Consider the following 20,684-nt stretch of genomic DNA (forward strand, 5'->3'; position numbering starts at 1 on the left):
GTTGAGACGCTGTACATAGGTCTCCAAAATAGAGACAAGATTATACAGGTTACTTTTTTTAAAGTATTCATAATTTGCCTATGATGTCACTGCAAAAATAGACATTGCTGGTTGTGCTGGGACTTGAGCAATGATTAGTGTCAACAATGTCACCACTCAAGCTAGTGAGGCCTAATTTGATGTTACTGTAGGACTTTAGGTGCAGGAAAAAAATGGCTCTTTGGCAGACCTTATTATAGGTCCGTAGCCTTTCCATGGAAATGATACTGATATCAGCACTATAGCTTGGCTTTCCTTAATCCAAAGCGAAATGTTCAGTTTACTATTCTAGGCGAGGTAAAATAACTCGTTGGCGGAAACCAGCATCCATTGCACATGCCACACCAAAACCCCTCTTGGCTATACCCCTGCTATATAAGATATATTGCAGCTGAAAAGTGCAACAACCATTTCAGGGAATGTAGAGGTGTAGTTCTACAATAGTTGGAGAGTTGCAGGTTAAAGACTACTGAATTATAGCAATTAACTATCTCCTCAGTGCAGTTGTCCATAAATATGAAAGTCTATCCCTAATAGGTCGCCTATCTTCTTGTTCCGCATGCTCACCCATTCTTGCCCATATCTGTCTTCTAGCTCATTGGTGTTTTTGTCCTCCCATAGAACTCGGAGTCCAAGTAGTGTAGCTGGAAGGTATCCTTGTTGAGCCATAACTGTGAAATAATTCACAAAACCAGCATAGGTTTCCATTGCAGCTGTGGGGCAAATAATACATGCATATGTAAGCCTCTTGGTATGGGATCTCTTTTGCATTGCAGTCGTTTGATTTGACAATAAAAACTGAAGTTTCATAATAAATTTTTCTTACCTATGTGAAAGTAGGAATATGACAACAACTGCATGTTCACCAGTCGCTCTTTGAGTGGGTTACGTGGCTTTCTGGCCATGATATCATTTTCTGCTTTCTTATACACTAAGGCAATGGAAGGAATCTGAGGGAATCAGAGAAAATTAGTGACGTTAAGAAATTTGCCAATCATAGAGTAAATTATATGTTGTCGGTTGAGAAGATGCTACATTATTTGTAGAATATTCCTTCCAAGGAGGTCACCTGAACGAAGTCATGGGCATGCAATGTGTATTGATGCATGAAATTCACATATATGTTCCAAAATGTGAACTTACAATATTAGTTCCCAGCTCTATAAAGAGGATGGTGATGGTTCCTAAGGGCAACGGGCAGCTGATGATAACATAGACCATGAAAGGGATCATCTCCGGAATGTTCTTGGTCACCGTGTATGAAATGGACTTCTTCAGGTTGTCAAATATCAAACGCCCTGAGAGGAGAATGATATTTATGAGTTATTAGAAAAAAATTGTCAAAAATGGCAGAAATATATATAGAAATTTGTTTGTGTGTTCCAGAAGATGAGCCATATTCGCCCTTCTTCTCAAAAACATATATCTGGCTGTAAGGGCTCTCTTATATGGAAGGATTATTATCAGTGTATCGCTAGACCATGCAAAACTGAGAAATAATCGTTCTCTGTAAACACTGCCAGCGACTGAAAAACAAATGATAATTCATTGACTTATTGCTCAGTTTAGGCAGGCATAAAAATCAAGTGATGATTGACCTGTGTAATCAGGCAGCTGTTTATCAATGAACCACTGCCTGTTTACTCTGAATGGAGGTGGATGGCCGAAAGATCTCCAGCATGGTCAGCCCCCATTCAGTAAGCACAGGAGTGGTAATCATTGGGATGACTGTTGGAGGTTTAAGTGCCCAACAGTCGCCCCATGTAAAGGGATCCTAAGGACCTCAAAGTGAATCCTCCCTTCCATTCATTACAACAGGAACCCTCCCCCACTAGTAAGTCTACAATAAAAAGTTAGATGCACTAAGTTCTACCTTTAAAAAAAGCACCACTCTTTATCTACCTATTAGCCAAAATTAGAAGGAATGAAGAGAAAAATCTCTGCAACATTTCTACAAGGTTCTTTGTTTCAAAAGAATGCAGAAAAAGTACAAACTGACAACACTAAGTCAATGTCCGACCCTTCATACAGGTCTTTGGAACAATGACTGGGGATTGAAAACCAAGCCAGAATCCATCTAAGAACAGCTGTTTTGGGGGTTTTGCCCCTCATCAGTGTGAAGCAGGATTCTGACTTGGCTAGTGAGAGGAGTATGACATTGGTCAGGAGGGGTAGCATCACTACTTAAGGAGAACACCTGGAGGGTTTGTGAGGAGACATCTAGGAGGTGAGTGATGAGACTTATAAGGTCATCCCTGCTCCTCCCAGTAATATGCAAATAACGAAGATGGAACAATGCCTCTGCAGCGCCACCTATTGGATGGCAGCATTCCTGCCTTCTAAGTTTCCTCACTCACCTTTTAGGTGCTCTCCTTAAGAAGTAACGTATGTACCTCAGCTACCTCTGGCAGTCTTATTGAAAGTGATATGAGCAGTACTGTGCATTTGCGGCCATCGCTCCATTCCATTTCCTTCTCACTGCGGGGAGTGCATTAGTGTGCAGTAAGAAAGAGGGGGGATATAGACCCTTGGTCTAGGGATCAGTTGGGGGCTCAGCAGTGGACACAGAGAATTACTTTAGATTTTGGGATAACCTGTTCAGGTACGTTTACAGGTAGCGAAAACGGTGTGGATTTTCCACAGAAGAAAATCCACACCAAAGTCAGCATCATTTCCGTGTCACAATCTGCTCCATTCCTATGGATTGTGGCGGGGATCTACAGCAGACCTCACCCCTTCTGCAGAAAGAGTGAAATCAGCTGCAGATCTGCACCACAATCTGTGTGAGGTACAAATTGTGACATGATTTTTGTTGCGAAAAATTGTGCAGATTCTAGTACAGATTTTCCGCAGCAGAAGATCCGCGCCATTTCGACTATTTACATTTGCATTGTGAGTCTCTGCCATTCCATTTTTGTTTTTCAGCAAGAACAGCACAGTCTTCAGTGCTATTCTTGCTGTCAAAAATACTGAGGCCACAGACCCCATAAAAGTCAATGGGGTCCATCAGTGTCGGTTTGGATCTATTTCCAAAATGCATCCATCGCATAGTTCTGACTTTCATTATAGATGGAAGCCAAACTGCTAACGTGAACAAAGGTGCACTTGTACCTGAATGCCTTGAAATCTCCTTAATTCTCCATTTAAGTGAAATATATCAGCGAGGAAACACTTTGCTAAGACCCATCAACACGTAACGATTATTGCTCAAAATTTGTTCAAACAATCAAAAATAAGCGATAATCGTTCCATGTAAACGCGGGCATCGTGTAGTTTTCGCTTGGACGGTTTTAAGGTGAACTTAAAATCCATCGTTCAGCTAATGAGAGATAAAGTATCTCTCAATAGACTGCACGCTGCTATCTCCAGGGGAGTTGGCAGATAACATTGTAATCTGCAGGTAGCTGCAAAGAGAACAATGCAGCTGTGTGCACAGCAGTGTGCCTGATTAATCACACACTGAGCTCTGCAAACAGCTCCTGGAGGCCCTTTTATATGCAAATGAGGATGGTAAAGTGTTAATGGCCATTAACACTTTATGCAAAAAGATTGCAAAATCTTTCAATCTTTCAGTCGTTCGAAAGATTATCTTTGCATGTTAATGGGCCTTTAGTTTTCTTGATTTGTGCTGACATATTCAACATATTTAACACCATAGAGCTCTGAAGAGAACAATAAAAGTTGCTAGCTGTCTTTTGCACTACTTCAGTTATTTGTGCAATTCCCTAATGTCAATGGGCGCCATACAACATCTCAGTTTTAAGCACTCAGCTGATGACGGGGGACCCCAGCAGCAAGACCCCACAGGTATTCATTCATCTCTGAAGCTGCCCTTATGTCTCTGTTCAGACTGGGGTCACAGTTCAGTTCCATCAGATTCCACGTATCAAATGTCCTGTACATATGGAAACCATGACAAAAGCTTACTGTATAGGAAGATAGTTCATAATTACATATATCAGAGCAGCTTGAGAAAGCTCCACGCTTATACCATAGTATATTTAGAGAATCTTTATCTGTCTCTCTTCCGTGTTTTATTATTGAAGTGACCTGTTGGTCCAGAGCTGCACCCTTACTGCATATGCAGACGGCTCTGCTGCTTTTCTGTCATTAATGTGACGTTCTGTGTAGTGCCACAAGGTGTGCTGTAAACCATTTCCTAAATCATTTCAGTAGGAAAAGGCTTTCATTTACTTGGGGAGTACTGATCCAAAGACTTGTAACTGGAGGGGGAAGAGAAGATTTTAGAAAGTTTTATGCCAGTCCCACTTGTACAAAAATTTCACAACTCTCCTGCATTTTCCACTGCCCTTGCCACTTTCGTAAAAAGGAGACATGTGCTCTCCAAGGATAGGGGGGGACTTGACTTCCCGGATATACGCACATACAACGTGGCAAGCCTCATGCGACATTCCCTAGACTGGCTGCAGAGGGCTGACAAATTTTCCAATTATGAACTTGAAGCAGAACTATCTCATCCGTGGAGCCCAAATGCTCTCCTACACGCGGGATTCTCTAGTCTTCCGCCAGAGGTTAAGCATTCCTATCATGATAAAAGATACTATCGCCGCTTGGAAAGCATCTCGTAAAGCATATGGCCTTTTGTTTAAAATGTCAAAATATATGGATCTATGGGGGCATCCGGAATTTAGGGAAGGGCAGGTAAATAAAATGTTTGCAATATGGCGAGGTAAAGGCATAGAGACGGTCCAACATCTCCTCCATCCAGTACAACCTAGATATAGAACATTCAAAGAGCTGTGCGACACATATGACCTTCCTGCATCACACTTCCTACCCTACGCACAAGTACAAAATTTCCTGCGATCCAGACTTAGAGATATCACCAGGGAGGCAATAATTAACCCTATGGATATAATTATAAAAGGTCCCCAGCAGAGGCACTCAATTTCAGACTTGTACTCTAGGTTCAGGGACGGATGGACGCAACAGAATGACTCTCAGGTATTCAAGAAGTGGGCACGAGAGTTACAGGACCCTGATATACCACAGGGAATAGTAGACGGGTGGGCCTCCGTAAGAAAGGCTATTAAAAATGAGAGATGGCGAGAAACATATTTTAAAATTATACATGGAGCAATATATGGATTCAATATCCCCCCACAACCTGGAGGCCCGACAAGACTGCACGCATGCCCTAAATGTTCCGAACCCAAATCCGACTTCTTACACGGTATTTGGCACTGCCCTGAAATAAAAACATTTTGGAAAGATACTCAGAAGCTTGTGAACGTAATTGGGGGTCACACAATACAGTTATTACCACAAGAATGTATATTTCACTCTTTCCGTGAGCAACCAAAAAGTCTCAAAATGACACATACTATACTTTTAATAAGTAAGAGATGCTTATTGACAAAATGGCTGCAAGCCAAAACCCCATCAGTATCAGATATCCTACAACAGTTAAAATATCTTTTACGGATGGAGAGACCAGAGCTGGAGAGGTGTGCAGAATCTCAGGCTGAGGGCTTTTTTGAAAAGTGGCGGACATTTATAGAAAAGTTCCTAGACTCAAACGAAATCATTGAATGTATGAGGCCGTTCAGTAACACAACCTGGTATATTCAAGATGGTGCGGACCGCCTGGGGAAACTAAAAATAACATAACTAGGGGCGTTCGAATTACATGAGATGCTCTAGACGACAAATGTATAAACCTTGAGATGCGAGTTATTATTGCAGCTTCAATTTAATTTAACTTCAAACAAAGATGAGACTAAGAGGATACGTTAGTAATTTACCACCTATATTCTTATTTTTATGTATACGATTAAGTTTAATTTTGAGGTTGACTTTGTCGAATTTTTGTTATCTTAATTGGACCACGTGAACCAAGCCACAGCTGACAATGGCTACTATGTGAAATTCGGGAACCATATAAGTATGTTGTGCTTTTCCACTTATCTTTCTTTTCTCTATGTGTAACCAATGCAAGATGGAATCTCTACATATGTGACAATGGTCCAGAAGTAAGATACCAATGTAACGTTATATGTTCAATGTGATACTGTTACCTTTGTTAATATGAAAAAATGACAATAAAAAGGAGTTTAAAAAAAAAAAAAAAAAAAAAAAAGGAGACATGTTTGCCGGGAGGGGAATTAGCCATCTGTAGCCCATCAAATTCACTAACCATTTACACCAGAAACTAGCATAAATTCTAGTGCCATGCAGGCTTTACCTGCCATAGATTTCAGAAGGCATGAGTGATTGATTAGATGTGACAAATGTAATAGGAGGCTTGAACTTCTTATTACATTTGGTTCATCTTACTTCGGCATCACTTATCTGTGATTGGCGTATAAAACACTAGTCTTAGGCCTCAGGTCCACTAGAAAAATACAACCCGCGTAGAATCTGACGCAGATTTCCTTTGAATTGTACTTTTTTTTGCTTGCAGATATGCGCACACATTGCTATCAATGTGATAGCAATGTGGCCGATCTGCACGGAATCCGCGGTAAAATGGAGTATGCCGCGTTTTTATTCCCGCGCGTGAAAAACGCAATTCTATTAAAATGCCATCTGCGGGTGCAAAAATCAATTTAATGGACCACGGATGGCCAATGATTCCCTATGGGCAAAATCCGCAGTTCCATTTTGCTAGTGGACATGACGCCTTACATAAATGTGCCCCTCATTTCACTAACTGTATGTAAATACCCTAGCCAAAGCAGAGCTACAAACCCAGGGCACATGCCCCACCAGTCTTTCCCCAAACGATACCTATTTGTATTTGTTGCACTGTGTGTTTCCTGTAGTCATTCAAGGCCAATTTTTCAATAAAGTGTGACACTGGGAAACAATCAAGGTATGGGCCCCATTGTCTTCATTCAGCCTTACGAACTATGTTATTATGTTACTATGTATATTGCTTGCCATTTTTTCTCAGTTTTTCTCACAATTTCAAAAGATTCATATATCAAATAAAACTGCCATACAATGCCTAGATAATACCTCCATACAATATAATACTACTACTATAATATTGTGCTCTGCAGACACGCTAAGTCACATGATCGGGTATAGGACCTATGTCACAGCGGAGGAGCTATGGAAATTGCAGTTTTCCAAGGCAGAACACAGGACCTTTGATGACATAGCCGATCACATGGCCCTGCAGTGATCACACGGCAGGTCATGTGATCGAGGTCACATGCCCCCCACTGAGAGGCATTTATAAATACATCCCTGAACAGGCAATCTATTAAAGGAAGCAATCCACGACTATGTAGTGCATGAGGGTAAGTGTTAGATTCATATTGTGTATTTTAATTGCCAAATGAATGCTGGGATCGCTCATTTAATAATGATTTAACTACCATCTATTGAAGCCAATGGAAACATTCTTATTGGCTGAGAAGACACACACCCTCTATGGGGGAGTGCCAAAATGGGCCTTATAAGGAGGCATCTCTTCCACTCTCACTCATATGCCTCCAGCCTACCTTCAGGGCTGGAGGTGCTGCTAGGTTGTTTTTTGATTTGATTTCCTTTTACTTTATTTTGTTTCTATACCTATCTACCTGAGCGGAGTTACTAGGAATTAGCATTAAATCTCATGCCCAGGCTGGTAGATTAGGGTTATTTGGCTTATTTAGCATATCTATGCAGAAGCTTGTGGTATACACCTCAGGGATAATGGGGTCATTTAAACTGAGTGACATTCTGACACGCTATATTTGAAGTCAGTGATCCTGAGGGGCTACCTCTGAGGAATCAATTGCCTAGCTATAATCGTACCTTCGTCTGCATCTGTAGACTATTGCAGTTATCAATCCTGCAGATGTGGTTCGTTGTTGCCATATTTACAGATGACCTATATTATGGTTAGCCCACGTTGTTGTACATTTTAAGATCTTAGATGTACACTTCGGGCACATATGACACGCAAACCTTTGTTATTTCGGTTCTACATAAATATAACTCTAGGGCTCCTGATGAGTCGCTAGCGCGACAGAACGCGTTGAGCCTGTTAAGCCTGTTGAGCCTATAGGGCCTATTAATGAGTTGAAAATATCTATATAAACAAAGGAATTGTGAATTAACAAAGAATCGGTTTAGTTACGCACTATTACATATTGGAGCAGAACACGAAAATTGGGAATATGGTTATTAGAGATGAGCGAGCACCAAAATGCTCGGGTACTCGGGACGAAAATTTCGCAATGCTCGAGGGTTCGTTTCGAATAACGAACCCCACTGAAGTCATTCTTTTATATCATTTTTGTATATCGCCGATGCTTGCTAAGGTTTCCATTTGTGAAAATCTGGGCAATTCCAGAAAGTGATGGGAACGACACAGCAACGGATAGGGCAGGCGAGGGGCTACATGTTGGGCTGCATGTCAAGTTCCCAGGTCCCACTATTAAGCCACAATAGCGGCAAGAGTGCCCCCCCCCCTCCCAACAACTTTTACTGCTGAAAAGCCCTCATTAGCAATGCATACCTTAGCTAAGCACCACACTACCTCCAACAAAGCACAATCACTGCCTGCATGACACTCCACTGCCACTTCTCCTGGGTTACATGCTGCCCAACCCCCTCTCCCCCTCCGCACGGCCCAGTGTCCACAGCGCACACCAAATTGTCCCCGCGCAGCCTTCAGCTGCCCTCATGCCACACCACCCTCATGTCTATTTATAAGTGCGTCTGCCATGAGGAGGAACCGCAGGCACACACTGCAGAGGGTTGGCACGGCTAGGCAGCGACCCTCTTTAAAAGGGGCGGGGCGATAGCCCACAATGCTGTACAGAAGCAATGAGAAATATAATTCTGTGCCACCGCCATCAGGAGCTGCACACGTGGGCATAGCAATGGGGAACCTATTTGCCACACACTATTCCTTCTGTCAAGGTGTCTGCATGCCCCAGTCAGACCGCGTTTTTTATAAATACCGTCTTTCCCCGAAAGTAAGACAGTGTCTTACTTTCTTTTTATCCCCAAAAGCCCCACTATGTCTTACTTTCGGGGTATGTCTTATAATAAAAAAAAATCATTACTCACCTCCCCCGGCGTTCTGTCGCGCTCCGGCAGGATGTCGCTCGCTCCTCGTCCCCGGCGTAGCATTGCTTTCTGAATGCGGGGGCTTGAAATCCCCGCCTCCAGAAAGCTAATACACACGCCGTCAGTCAGTTACAGCCATTCAATGACAGCATTGAATGGCTGTGATTGGCTGAAGGCGCACGTGGCTTCAGCCAATCACACCCATTCAATGATGTCATTGAATAGTGTGATTGGCTGAAGCCACGTGCGCCTTCAGCCAATCACAGCCATTCAATGCTGTCATTGGATGGCTGTAACTGGCTGATGGCGTGTGTATTAGCTTTCTGGAGGCGGGGATTTCAAGCCCCCGCATTCAGAAAGCAATGCTGCGCCGGGGACGAGGAGCGAGCGACATCCTGCCGGAGCGCGACAGAACGCCGGGGGAGGTGAGTAATGATTTTTTTTTTCTACGGTATGTCTTACTTTCGGGGTACGGCTTACATTGGCCGACCCCCTGACAACCCCGATATGTCTTACAATCGGGGGTGTCTTACTATCGGGGAAACACGGTAGTCACAGGCAGGTACAACTCCGCAATGGGAATTCCGTGTGCACCCACAGCATGGGTGGCTCCCTGGAACCCACCCGCTGTACATAAATGTATCCCATTGCAGTGCCCTGGACAGCAGAGCTAACGTCAGATTAAATGCAGGTGGGCTTCGGCCCACACTGCATACCCCAGTCAGACTGGGTTTTTTTATAAGTAGACACAGGCAGGTACAACTCCCTATTGTGAAGTCCGTGTGGACCGACAGCATGGGTGGCTCCCTGGAACCCACCGGCGGTACATAAATATATCCCATTGCAGTGCCCAGCACAGATGAGGTAATGTCATGTTTAATGCAGGTGGGCTTCGGCCCACACTGCATGCTCAGTCAGACTGGGGTTCTTTAGAAGTGGACACATGCAGTTACAACTCCGTGTGGACCGACAGCATGGGTGGGTGCCAGGAAGCCACCGGCGGTACATAAATATATCCCATTGCAGTGCCCAGCACAGCTGATGTAACATCAGCTTTAATGCAGGTGGGCAAAAAATTAATTGGATTACACTGTAGGCGAGGGCCCCAAAAAATTGGTGTACTAACAGTACTAATGTACCTCAGAAAAATTGCCCATGCCCAACCAAGAGGGCAGGTGAAACCCATTAATCGCTTTGGTTAATGTGGCTTAATTGGTAACTAGACCTGCAGGCAGCCCAGTTAAAATAAAAATTGGTTCAGGTGCAAGTTTCAACGCTTTAATGAGCATTGAAACGTATAAAAATTGTTTAGAAAAATTATGACTGAGCCTTGTGGGCCTAAGAAAAATTGCCCGTTCGGCGTGATTACGTGAGGTTTCTGGAGGAGGAGGAGGATAATGAATAGAATACACAGATTGATGAGGCAAAAAAGTCCCCCTTTTGATGGTGATAGAGAACAATGTTTCCATCCGCGGGTGCAGCCTACGTATTGTTTAGGTATCGCTGCTGTCCGCTGGTGAAGAGAAGAGAAGTCTGGGGAAATCCAGGCTTTGTTCATCTTGATGAGTGTAAGCCTGTCGGCACTGTCGGTTGACAGGCGGGTATGCTTATCTGTGATGATTCCCCCAGCCGCACTAAACACCCTCTCTGACAAGACGCTAGCCGCAGGACAAGCAAGCACCTCCAGGGCATACAGCGCGAGTTCAGGCCACATGTCCAGCTTCGACACCCAGTAGTTGTAGGGGGCAGAGGCGTCACGGAGGACGGTCGTGCGATCGGCTACGTACTCCCTCACCATCCTTTTACAGTGCTCCCGCCAACTCAGCCTTGACTGGGGAGCGGTGACACACTCTTGCTGGGGAGCCATAAAGCTGGCAAAGGCCTTGGAGAGTAATCTCCACGCCTCCCCTGCTACCTGGTCCTCGGAACTGCGCCTTCTGCCACTAGCGCTGTCGGATAGGAATGTTACCATCAGTTTGTCCGCCAGGGTCCTGTGGGATAGCATCACTCTCGAACCCCTTTCCTCTTCGGGTATGAGAGTGGAAAGGTTCTCCTTATACCGTGGGTCGAGCAGTGTGTACACCCAGTAATCCGTAGTGGCCAGAATGCGTGTAATGCGAGGGTCACGAGAAAGGCATCCTAACATGAAGTCAGCCATGTGTGCCAGGGTACCTGTACGCAACACATGGCTGTCCTCACTAGAAAGATCACTTTCAGGATCCTCCTCCTCCTCCTCCTCCTCAGGCCATACACGCTGAAAGGATGACAGGCCAGCAGCATGTGTACCCTCACCAGTGGGCCAAGCTGTCTCTTCCCCCTCCTCCTCATCTTCCTCCTCCTCCTCCTCCTCCTCACCACGCTGAGATATAGACAGGAGGGTGCTCTGACTATCCAGCGACATACTGTCTTCCCCCGCCTCCGTTTCCGAGTGCAAAGCGTCTGCCTTTATGCTTTGCAGGGAACTTCTCAAGAGGCATAGCAGAGGAATGGTGACGCTAATGATTGCAGCATCCCCGCTCACCATCTGGGTAGACTCCTCAAAGTTTCCAAGGACCTGGCAGATGGCTGCCAACCAGGCCCACTCTTCTGTAAAGAATTGAGGAGGCTGACTCCCACTACGCCGCCCATGTTGGAGTTGGTATTCCACTATAGCTCTACGCTGCTCATAGAGCCTGGCCAACATGTGGAGCGTAGAGTTCCACCGTGTGGGCACGTCGCACAGCAGTCGGTGCACTGGCAGATTAAACCGATATTGCAGGGTCCGCAGGGTGGCAGCGTCCGTCTTGGACTTGCAAAGAATGTGCGCTGATCCGGCGCACATTTCCGAGCAGGTATGACAAGCGTGGGTAGCTTTTCAGAAAGCGCTGAACCACCAAATTAAAGACATGGCCCAGCATGGCACGTGCGTGAGGCTGCCGAGCTGCAGAGCCACCACCAGGTTACGGCCGTTGTCGCACACGACCATGCCCGGTTGGAGGCTCAGCGGCGCAAGCCAGCGGTCGGTCTGCTCTGTCAGACCCTGCAGCAGTTCGTGGGCCGTGTGCCTTTTCTCTCCTAAGCTGAGTAGTTTCAGCACGGCCTGCTGACGCTTGCCCACCGCTGTGCTGCCACGCCGCGCTGCTGCTGACACATCTTGATTGCGAGACAGAGGTTGCGTTGGAGGAGGAGGAGGAGGAGGGTGGTTTAGTGGAGGAAGCATACACCGCCGCAGATACCAGCACCGAGCTGGGGCCCGCAATTCTGGGGGTGGGTAGGACGTGAGCGGTCCCAGGCTCTGACTCTGTCCCAGCCTCCACTAAATTCACCCAATGTGCCGTCAGGGAGATATAGTGGCCCTGCCCGCCTGTGCTTGTCCATGTGTCTGTTGTTAAGTGGACCTTGGCAGTAACCGCGTTGGTGAGGGCGCGTACAATGTTGCGGGAGACGTGGTCGTGCAGGGCTGGGACGGCACATCGGGAAAAGTAGTGGCGACTGGGAACAGAGTAGCGCGGGGCCGCCGCCGCCATCATGCTTTTGAAAGCCTCCGTTTCCACAAGCCTATACGGCAGCATCTCCAGGCTGATCAATTTGGCTATGTGCACGTTTAACGCTTGAGTGTGCGGGTGCGTGGCGGCGTACTTTCGCTTGCGCTCAAACAGTTGCGCTAGCGACGTCTGGACGCTGCGCTGAGAGACATTGCTGGATGGGGCCGAGGACAGCGGAGGTGAGGGTGTGGGTGCAGGCCAGGAGACGGTAGTGCCTGTGTCCTCAGAGGAGGGTTGGATCTCAGTGGCAGGTTGGGGCACAGGGGGAGAGGCAGCGGTGCAAACCGGAGGCGGTGAACGGCCTTCGTCCCACCTTGTGGGGTGCTTGGCCATCATATGCCTGCGCATGCTGGTGGTGGTGGCTCCCCAGCTGATCTTGGCGCGACAAAGGTTGCACACCACTGTTCGTCGGTCATCAGGTGTCTCTGTGAAAAACTGCTACACCTTAGAGCACCTTGGCCTCTGCAGGGTGGCATGGCGCGAAGGGGCGCTTTGGGAAACAGTTGGTGGATTATTCGGTGTGGCCCTGCCTCTACCCCTGGCCACTGCACTGGCTCTGCCTGTGCCCACACCCTGACTTGGGCCTCCGCGTCCTCGCCCGCATCCACGTCCTCTAGGCCTACCCCTACCCCTCAGCATACTGTATTACCAGTAGTGCAGAAACAGAACGCTGTAATTAAATGTGCTGCTTATTGGCCTGTGGTTGGAGGCTGACTTTGCTTACGGAACGCACAGCAGAGCTAGGAAAGAATTTTGCGCAAGCCTGCAGTAACACTTAGCTGGCTGCGTATTAATTAGGACTACTACCCCCAGCAGAGACGCAGTACACTGAGGACGGTCACAGGCAGCCCAAATACATTTTTTTTCCCAAATGTTTTTGGAAAAGCCCACTGGCTATATAGACTGTATATGTCTTCTGTCCCTGCCTCACCACTACTGGCCCTGGACTATGTAAAATTACTGCAGGACGCAATGCTCTGCACGGCCGATATACAAAAAAAAAAATGTGCAACACTGCAAAAAGCAGCCTCAACAGTACAGCACACGGTCAGATGTAAGGTGATGCACATGGGCAGGAGAAACGGATATCACCAATATACACAAAATATAGGGAAAAGGGATATGGAAAAAGACCTGGGGGTACTGGTGCAGCGAACGGGAGCCAGGCCTTCAGATAAGGAGACAGCAGGGCGGTACCGTCTCCTCTCCCATAGGCTGAAGCATAGTCCAACTCCATCACTTGCAAGGGAAATAAGATTTTAGCAGACTTGATTACCACAGATCACTCTCAATTATTGTTGTGATGCCAGTGTCCCTAGATAAGCCATAAGCTACTTGCGATGAATAAATGAGTCCAAAAAAAAGTGCTTTTAAAAACCGAGGACACGCGGTTTCCTTTTACGGACGATCCAACTTTGATTTTTCAACACAGGCAAATTACTTGTACTTCTCAACATGTGAATACAGGCTTCTGAGCAGTTTTCTGAACACACTTGACAACAGATAGTTCTTTATCCCAATACACACACATCCCCAGTCGCTGTTATCTGAAGGACATTTTCTTGTGTTAGTCTTTCAAATTACACCATGTGTAATAGTTTTCGACTGCCTGATGTACATCTGATTTCGTCCTGGTTAATGTGTCCAAAAATTGCCCATGTCTGGTTAAACGGACAGGCTGACGTTAGATGTGTGGTAGTGAATCTATGTACTCTTATCCAAAAGGTCTGAACTACCGGGCAGTCCCACAAACAATGGCGGAGACCCACCCCCGCCTCCCGACAGCGAAAGCAATTATTGGTTGTTAATACTCCCATCTTAAATCCCCTAAGGGGGGTGATATATGCCCTGTGGTATATCTGTAAGGTCATCTCTACGTATTGGCTTGAGGGAAGAATCCGCAAACTATATTTCAAGGCCTTCAATAACTGGGATGTTGTTAAATCCGGAATATCAGCGGTCCATTTATTAATGGCCGTTGGAGAAGTAGTGTGATCTATGGGCATATGGAGGAGACTGTATATTTTTGTTGTGTCTCCTCGTGTGGGGGATGGGTCAGGCAACAATCCCTCCCGTGGTCGAACATTAGCAAGCACTTTTTCAATGTAACTTTTGGCTTGTAGGTATGAAAAAAGAGTTATGGTAATTTGTGGGTATTTGTCTTGTAATTCTGGAAGGGTTAACATCTTTTGAGCTTTTTTTTCCTAATAAGCAGCCTATGTTAAGTATACCTCCAGCTCTCCATTGTAGGATTTCTCCCCGGGGAGCATTGCTTTGGAAACTGGGATTATTTAGTAAAGTTAAGAACGTAGAATAGTTTGGATGTGAAGACGTCAGTTTTCGTAATTTTTTGCCATACCTGCCATGTTGATAACAATAGGGGGTTATCTCTGCAGTCTAATGGGATGTTCTGATATGTGAGATGTAGAAAATCCCATGGAGGACTTTCTGTTCCAAGTCTGTATCTACGAATAGGCAAGTATGTTGTACCCAGTCAATAATTATACGCGTGAGTGTCGCTACGTTGTATAGTCTTATATTGGGAAAGTTAAGCCCACCGTGAGTCTTGGCTGTCTCAAGATGTCAAACGGTATTCTATTTCTCCCTCCCTTCCAAATAAATGTGCGCATCAAGTAGTTGATTTTACATCTTTGAAGGTGAGGTAGACTGGGAGAGCATGGAGCAGGTATAGTAGGCGGGGGAATTCTACCATTTTTATTAAGTGGACTCTACCAATATATGAGAGTGGGAGTTTGCGTCATTTGACTAAAGTCTATTCTAGGGTGGCGATGAACGGTTTTATATTAAGTGCATATATTCTGTGGTAAGATTTGGGTATCTGTACACCAAGATATGAGATTGAGTACTCTCGCCATCGAAAGGGGTATCTGAGTCCAGCACGGTAGCGATAGCGATGGGCCATTCAGCAATAGAGCCTCCGATTTCTCCAGACTAAGAAAATATCCCGAGAGAGCCCAGTTGCCGAAGGTCCCGCAGGATCAGTGAGAGAGACTTTGATGGGTTATTAATGATTAGAAGTACGTCGTCCACGAACGCTGCTACCAAGATATCAGGGTGACTTGCTTGGGTTGTCTCTACTAAAGGCACTGGCTGAAAATGATATAGTAGGGGGTCCAGTGAAAGATTAAATAGTAGGGGCGAGAGGGGGCACCCCTGTCTAGTTCCCCTAAACATATCTATAGGTTGGGTTATATGACCGTTTACCATAAAAGTGGTGTTTATTTCTGATTGAATATACTGTATGAAATTGCAAAAATTTGCTCCAAATTTCCTATGTTGTAGTGTGGAATTTAGAAAAGGCCAAAATACTTTGTCAAACTCCTTTTCCGCGTCTAGGGCCAGTAGTAACATCTGAGGGGCGTGCGGTTTACCAGCATCTATCGTTGCAGCGATGGCTGTTCGTATATTTTTATTGAAATGTCTGTGTATTGTGAATCCTCGTTGGGAGGGATGTATAAGAGTGGAGAGTAGACTTTGGAGGCGGTGGGCCAATATCTTTATCAGAAATTTATAATCACTAGTAGGGAAATTGGGCGATAGGACTGGACTAGTGTGGGGTCTTTATTGGGTTTAAGAATGAGTATGGTCCTGGAGTCTAAAATCGAGTCAACCTGTTTATTCTGGGTGTATATATCATTAAATAGTTGTGTTACTGTGGGAACCATCTCTGTTAGCAGGATCTTGTAATACTCATTGCTAAAGCCATCGGGGCCTGGGGTTTTATTGTTTGGTGCAGCCATGATCACCTCACGTATCTCCTGTTACGAGAACGGTGACTCCAGAGAGGCTACCTGGTCTGGTGTGAGTTTGGGCAATGTAAGAGACAGATTCCTGGCAACAATCTTCTCCATGTCAGTGGGGGTTGCCCTATAAAGGTCTTCAAAGTAGTCGCATATGGTCCCCTCTATGTCTGTTTGTTCGGAGTATCTCACCCCTGTGTGTGGGTCTGTAATATGTGTGATTGGTTTACGTTTTTGTTGAGTTTGCTATATGAGACCGCAATCTGCCAGGTTTATTGGCTTGGCGGTAAAATTTATTCTGATCCAGTTTAGAAAGCCAAACTGCCTGCCGTTGCAGGAAAGCTTCCAATGTTTGTTTAGTTTGTTCATAGGTCAGTTTGTTTTGATGGGAAGGGGAGCAAGCAAGATGATATGCAGTCAGCAGGGAATGTTGTTTACTGAATTGAGACCTGATCTGCTTCTGCTTAAATGAGACATAGCTTATCACATGGCCTCTCATCACCGGTTTTGACGCTGCCCAAAGCAAAGGGGTGTTTAAGTGTTCGATTATTGTCGTCTAAATAGTTAGCCCAGTGTGTTTTTTAAGTAATCGCGAAAGTCTTCTGAATTGTAAAGATGTGAGGGAAAAGACCAGGTTCTAGTCCTCACTGCTATGTTTCTACCGCTGAGGGGCATAGTAATCGGGGCATGGTCCGTGATTGCTATGGGAAGTATTTCTGTGGCAGAGAGCCTGTCAAACAGGGAGAGCGGGATAAGAAAGAAATCTATCCTGGAGAAGCTCTAGTGGGCCAAGGAGTAAAAGGTATATTCTCTGGAGGTGGTATTGGTTGTGCGCCAGGGGTCGCAAAGCATTCCCAGTTCCATGAGATATGTCAGATCTTTAGAGGGTTGCGTGTGGGACCCATTTAGTGAGGATTTGTCTATGGTTGGGCAAATAGTGGTGTGTCCTGTCTCTGGAGTATGAGGAGATAATTTTGACGAAAAAATTTTAGTGTTTGGATGATTTTGGGCATATAAATTGAGAAAAGTATAGTGTTCATTGTAGATATTTATTGTTAATAGCAGATATCTACCCTCCTCATCAGCTAGCTCCTCTTCTATGGAGTATGGCAGGCCCCTTCGAAAGATAATGGCCACGCCAGCAGTAGCAGGAGTCTAGCCAAGAGGCCCTCAAGGAGGCTCCTGATCCAGACTTCCAATGCATTTCCTGTAAAAAGACAACATCTGGTCTAAGGCGCCTCAAGTAGGTGAGGACCTTCTTGCGCTTTATTGGCGTGTTGAGGCCCGCCACATTCCACGAAACCAATTTAATGTCAGAGGAGCTCATGTATTCTTGTTCTGGTGTGTACCTGATGTTTGTCATAGCGATGAGAGTGGATTGGTGTGTGAAGCGTTATTTATTACCTTGTTCCCCCGTCGTCCCAGCGAGCAACGAGGGATCAGATAGATGCAGGTCAGGAACCCGCGCGCCAACCAGCTCAACCTGGGAGGCAGTGGAGAGGAAAGACATCTTGGCATCAGAACAGTAAAACCATGAAAATTAACCATTAACATTCTTAGTTGTATAGTTTCAAGATCAACATGAGGACTATACCCCATAACTTTGAATACAAAAAGAAAATGAAATAAGAGGAACAGGTACTGCAGCCCTGACGGGTCAATGTGGTCTCCGGCTCTAAGCCTCTTGCCTACTAGAGAACGTCAATGTTTCCTAAAGCCTGTTTTATTACGGATGACCATCTTCGTTAAGGTTGAAATATCGATGTGCTGACCTAGGGTCATCGTCTATCAGCTGTTGACCATTATGTTGCGTTTTAAGCCTGGCTGGGAACAGGAGTTGGAACCGTATATTTTTCTCATGAAGGTAGCCACAGATTGGGGTGAAGGCTCTGCGTTTCTGGGATACAAGCGCCGAGAAGTCCTGAAAAATCAGCACTTTGAAATCTCTGATCTTTAAAGTTGATTGACGGCGGTAATCTCTCAGAATCCTCTCCTTAGCAAAATATCTAAACTGGACAGCTATTACTTGTCTGGGACATTGGTTTCCCACATCTGGAGGTCTAGGGGGTCCAATTCTATGGACTCCCTGTATACAGGTGTTAACAATAGGTATGTCTGGGGATAGAGCTTTAGGGAGCTCTTCCGTTAGGAGAGTAATCAAGTCACGGACCACAATGTTCTCTGGGATACCTATGAAGCGCAAGTTGTTTCTGCGGTCTCTATTCTCCAAGTCCTCAAGTTTCTCCCTCAGTTCCTGCTCCATTTCCCAACATCGGGCAATGGATTGTTCCAAGTTGGTGACTGAGATCTCCTGAGAACTCACTTTTTCTAGTTCTATAATCTTATTGGCATTTGTCGTTATAAGTGAGAGGGCAGAGTTGATAGAAGTGTGGAGCACTTCCAATCGTTTGTCAAACATTGGCATGAGGAATCTGGACACTTCTTGTGCCACCGTGGCGGCTTGTAGTGTCTCTGAGGTTGTTGAGCATGATGGGCTATGACTTGGAGAGTTGTACGGTTATCACTGTTCCATTTCTTGGATAAGATCCTGTGAGACATCATTTTCTGGGGTTGACTAAGTGAGAGTTGGAGTGGGTTTGGCAGGCATTTTGTCTTTTTTTTATCCTGCTTGCCTTTTTGTCGCGGCATGGCGGAAGCAAGAGTATTTTCTGATGAAAGAAGGCTCAAGGATTGTGGAGAGGATTGGGGGGTGCTGCTTACGTTTGTCTTTGCCCTCGCTCTGGGGGTAGATTGCGGGGATCTCTTTGTAATGGAAGGGCGTGAGTTTAGTTACTTCAAAGGCCGGCTATGGGTTAGTGGGAGATAGCTGTGGTCAGACCAGCGAGAAGCTCAGCATATATTTGCACGGGCTGCAGTATGAGAACCGGGTTAGTAAAGGATCATTGTTGGCAAGCGGCCTGGTGCTTGCGTCATGGCGCTAGTGGGCCTTGATGGAAAGAGAATTATATTATATGGTTTTGCTTATTGGTATGTTATTGTGCAGGGTTTTACACTGCTAAACCTTCAGGTTTATTTATACTTTTCTTTGTTACTCGGGTTAAAATGTGATCACACTTGGTGTCTCACTCCTGAAGATTATGCAACTTATCTCTTTATTGCATGTTATTTATGTAGCAGCTTTTCTGCTGCGGGTATGCAGCTGTCCTTTGCTGGGGACTACGATGACAACCGTCCCCTCCCAGCCCTTTATTGTTTTCTCGGTCTTCTTTACTTTCTTATTGTCCACCTATCTAGAGTCAATACTACAATTAGCCTCTGATTGGCGTGGAGGTCCAGGCATCGATTTTAGAAATTGGTTGAGGTAGAGAGTCTCTCATATAAAAATTAGCACTCTAGGTCCCTCAGAAAGGTAGTCAGTGAATAGATGAGGTGATTAAAAGGGTGCAGTCTCTAGTTGTGGGAGACTTATTAGAAAAATACCAGGGCTCCGGTTTAATGTTAATGTGACTTATGGACCAACTTATTCCCTATTATTTTTTGGCAATATGCATTGAAAGTAGTAGAAATTCAGGTACCTCTGTCTGGTGTAAATGCACTTAAATCACGCAGCAATTGGTGATTTTATACATAGATGTCGTTGCTGCGCCAATTCTCACTGCTGGGTGGCAGCAGAGGAACCACCTAATTATTATAGGTTTGGAAGTTACAGTCCCTTATTGCAAAGACCTTGAGGTGGATATATAAACCTATGGAAGTGTTAGGACTATGGGGCCAACAGCAGACCAGTTTATGTGCCTCACAGAACCTCCAACTATGGCTGGTGCACTGACTGCAGGATAACAATGTGGCAGTGAGCAGACCTCTCCCCTCCTCCTCCCAGAGCAGGGATCCCAGGCACAGCAGGTCAATGTGTGAGTATTCTGCCCTGCTGTTGTGTCCCGTGGGGAGTGTTATTCTGGAGCTTTGGTGTGAAAACCAGGGTCCCCTGATTAATGGCTGCTGTAGACACTACAGGCTCCGAGCTGGCAGGCTCCCCCTTCCCCTCTCCAGAGTGGGGCAGGCTCTCTGCTTCTCCTCACCTTCTCCCCCGCACAGCCGACAGCTAGACAGCACTGCAGGGACTTTTCCTCCTCACCACCGATGTCCAGAGGATGGTTGGGTCCACGGTGAGCTCCAGAGCTGACAGGTGAGGCTCCTACTGTCTCCCTCTGTGTCTGGATGGTCTGAGTAATTGAGGCTGGGGATGTGCAGGTGCCTGCGGTCACTGATCTGCTTCAGAGGGGGCTCTATCTGATCCTCGGCAGCACAGGAGACCAGCGCACAGGTGTTGCTAGCTGTCCCAGGCTCCTAGATTGCGGGATGAACCGAA

The 20,684-nt window shown here is 45.8% G+C and overlaps 1 protein-coding gene and 1 long non-coding RNA gene across 2 annotated transcripts in view; one reads left to right on the forward strand and one right to left on the reverse strand.

The window, feature by feature from the left end:
• LOC136632365 (potassium-transporting ATPase alpha chain 2-like) overlaps nt 1–20,684 on the reverse strand; it is a 479,010-nt gene that overhangs the window by 439,865 nt on the left and 18,461 nt on the right. The window lies entirely within an intron of this gene.
• Nucleotides 20,420–20,684, forward strand: part of LOC136632368 (uncharacterized) — a 69,557-nt gene continuing 69,292 nt past the window's right edge. The window contains exon 1 of the long non-coding RNA XR_010793160.1: nt 20,420–20,501. This is a non-coding gene — a long non-coding RNA (uncharacterized lncRNA). The remainder of the gene's footprint in view (nt 20,502–20,684) is intronic.

Source organism: Eleutherodactylus coqui, chromosome 6, assembly GCF_035609145.1.
Source record: "Eleutherodactylus coqui strain aEleCoq1 chromosome 6, aEleCoq1.hap1, whole genome shotgun sequence".
In the NCBI taxonomy this organism is placed as follows: Eukaryota; Metazoa; Chordata; class Amphibia; order Anura; family Eleutherodactylidae; genus Eleutherodactylus; species Eleutherodactylus coqui.